This window comes from Nicrophorus vespilloides, unplaced genomic scaffold, assembly GCF_001412225.1.
Source record: "Nicrophorus vespilloides isolate i.1.1-1 unplaced genomic scaffold, Nicve_v1.0, whole genome shotgun sequence".
In the NCBI taxonomy this organism is placed as follows: domain Eukaryota; kingdom Metazoa; phylum Arthropoda; class Insecta; order Coleoptera; family Silphidae; genus Nicrophorus; species Nicrophorus vespilloides.
The window spans coordinates 2939-6522 of NW_017095953.1; the positions used below are offsets into that span (position 1 = coordinate 2939).

General features: G+C 41.0%; 1 pseudogene; it reads left to right on the forward strand.

Moving 5' to 3' along the window:
- The first annotated feature begins 1228 nt into the window (after positions 1-1228).
- LOC108568967 lies at positions 1229-1876 on the forward strand (annotated as a pseudogene).
- Positions 1877-3584: the final 1708 nt, after the last annotated feature.

Below are 3584 nucleotides of genomic sequence, written 5' to 3' on the forward strand. Positions count from 1 at the left end.
TTAGTCGAAGTTATAAATTGGTACCTCCTCGCGCCAAGGGAACTAGGTTCATACCTCCTATTTTCTTTTTCTCAGAAATTGTAAACACCACCAACCTTTTTGGATTGAAAAATAACTGATTGATTTACTTCATTTGCAGCAATTATAGCAGAAAAAGTATCTGTAAATACTGTTCTACTTACATTTTTTCGGAAAAAGCAAATTTCTGTTTTTCAGTATTCTTGCAAATGTAACAATAAGACATAATCATGTTTCTATCAGATATAGATTACCAATGTGCAGGTAATTGGTTTATTTGCAAAAAGAAACTAAATTATAAAAATATGTAAACAAAATAATTTTATTTACTTTATAAAAATATTTTCCTTAATTCAGTTTGTTTTTAAATTTTCAAACCGGACATTCATTATGCTTAATTTATTTATTTTATTGGAAATATTAAAAGAAACTGAAGGAAAAAATAAACATTACTATTTTTTCAAATAGAAATACAGATCTAACAAATTTATTAGATTTAGTCTCTAAATATGACTTCCTCTGCTTCCTCAGTCCAGTTTCTTATTTTATTATATCGCGAATAAAATAAATAACTAATTCCGTGGACAAGAAACTGCACCTTGTTCTTGATCAGCATAAACAGTGACAAGATGTTTGTAACAATCCTACGCACAAAGTTGGTATCCTTCGGGAAGAATTTCAATTCAACCAAAACGAGAATCGAGAGCTTCTATAAAATATTGCATGAAATGGATAACATGAATGAATACACCGAATAATAGGTAAAAATCGAGTCCCAAGTATGGACGGAGCTGACGAAAGACATAAACAAAATGCATGTGTCATTGTGTGTGTGTGTGTGTTTCAACGTTAGGGATGCCTCTGAAGGCAAGAACACCTTATAACGAGAAAAATCGATCGTGTCCCGAGGGAAGGCATGGGATAGAAGTATAAAAAAGAATATATCACCAAAGCCGGCTCTCATATTTTTTTCCGGTTTTGCTGCAACCCTCGCAAGGAACACCAGAAGGGAAAAAGTGTATTATTCTGAAGAAATGCCTTAAAATAAATTGTATTATATTGCACCCCCAATTAGTTTCATTTTTACCTAAAAATTCTAAGAATTCATAGTTCAATGGAATGTTAGGAGTGGGATTGTGCGAGAGAGATAGATAGATATATATAGAGAGAGATAGAGATAGCGAGTATAAAAATGTGCGTGTTTATCGGTTTTGGTTTAGTTAGTCTTGAGGATGTCGTTGCGACCGGACGATCATCGCCGAAAATGGGACAGGGAGACGTACGAACGTCTAGCGGAGGACAGGAAGCGCGAGGAGGACGCCGAGGAGAACGGGCAGAAGGCCAAGAGGAACGAACCGCCGGTGAAGCGGGAACTGTTAAAGCAGCGTGAGTACAAGCTGAACTTTGACTCCGGCGTCGGCCACGGAAGGTCGTCAACAACGCGAGCAATGACTCGCAATCGGGTGGCTTCTACTGCAAGGACTGCGATTGCTTGGTCAAGGACTCCATTAATTACCTGGACCACATCAACAGTCGTAAGCACCAGAAGAATCTGGGGATGTCGATGAAGTTGGAGCGCAGTAGCTTGGAGTCCGTTAAACAACGTTTCGAGTTGAATAAGGAGAAGCGGGAACAGAAGAAAAAGGAGTACGATTTGGAAAGCAGAGTCCGCGAACTGGCCGAGGAGGAGGAAAAGCTGAAGGAGTACCGGAAGGACAGAAGCGGGACAACAAGGCGTAAGATCGAGGAGGTCGAGCAGCACGACGAGGAGCAGGACGAAATGGCCAAGATCATGGGTTTCTCCGGGTTTAGCTCGAAGAACTAGGCAACCATGACCCGTAATTAATCGATTGGTAATGAATGTGTGGTGCTCACTCCAGCCCGCTAATATTACGTCACCTACAAGCCCGGTACGGTGCGCCCCACTCCAGCCCGCAGCTGGTATTCCGGGAAGGTCGATAAGGGATCTACCTGGTTAGGTAATAAGCGGCGACAAATCTGTACCCGCTCTCTTTTCTCTTTTCTCTTCTCTTACTTCCTCTTCGCTTCCGCTACTCTTGTGTCTTAATAACATGTAAGTTTCTCTGTATTATCACGTGTGTATTTCTCTGTGTTGGCCCTCGGGCCTCGGACTCATTATACTGTAAGAAACCTTTGTAACATTTATATCTTATGTATCACACTGTATTGTAACAAGCCATGATCTACTACTAAATAAACATATATACGAGCATCTCCAAATTGGTGACCCCGACGTGATCGAATTCTAAAACAAAATGGAGAACGCTCAAGTAGTAACAACCTTTTACGACATGGCAACACACTTCCTACGACATCATGGCAACACAAGATTTTCGACAATATCAACATCGACAAACTGATCAAAAGCGATAAGACGATTAGCACGGTACGACTCCATATGGATCATACCCTGCTCTTGCGGAGAACTCCATCACGGCATTACGACGTGCCGATGTAACTGTCCAGCAGCGGCGAATCCCCTGGACAACTGGAACACAACAACCTTCTCCGCCTCAACCGTACCAATGTAGAATCCATCACGGCATTAAGACGTGCCGATGTGACTGTCCAGCAGCGGCGAATCCCCTGGACATCCTTCTACATATGGCTCAATTCTGGTGCACCGAAATCAAGCGTTTCAGCTGGTGACCCTTACCCTTCGACAAGCTAGGCATCATCCAGAGTTCAATTCGACGACGCTTCCGAATGCATTCGCTCCACGGATCAAATCACTAGCTATGACGTCACCTACAAGCCCGGTACTTCGACGACGCTTCCGAATTCATTCGCTCCACGGATCAAATCACTAGCAAGGGGGTACTGTGGTGCTCACTCCAGCCCGCTAATATGACGTCACCTACAAGCCCGGTACGGTGCGCCCCACTCCAGCCCGCAGCTGGTATTCCGGGAAGGTCCGATAAGGGCTCTACCTGGTTAGGGTATATAAGCGGCGACAAATCTGTACCCGCTCTCTTTTCTCTTTTCTCTTCTCTTACTTCCTTTCTTCGCTTCCGCTACTCTTGTGTCTTAATAACATGTAAGTTTCTCTGTATTATCACGTGTGTATTCTCTGTGTTGGCCCTCGGGCCTCGGACTCATTATACTGTAAGAAACCTTTGTAACATTTATATCTTATGTATCACACTGTATTGTAACAAACCATGATCTACTACAAATAAACATATGTACGAGCATCTCTAAAAATGTATTGTAGTCATGAAGCATGAAAAGATTTCGTTACTTTACAAGGAAATATACCTGTACATCACTAATGTTTCAAAGAATTTGAATTTTCTGTTGAAAAACATTCTTTCATGAGAATTTAATGACGACACCCACCAAAAATTATCAACATTTTAAAAGGTGTCAATATTTTTCAATTTTTGTAAAAATGTATTTCAAAAAGATCAATATGGACACAAATAGATTATAAATAGATAGATAATAGATGATAAATTCATTAACCGATATTATGGGAGACAAGCAGTTCGAAGATTTGGTGGATGAAGTTTTGCAAATGTCAACAGTATATGCGTTTGGTAAAG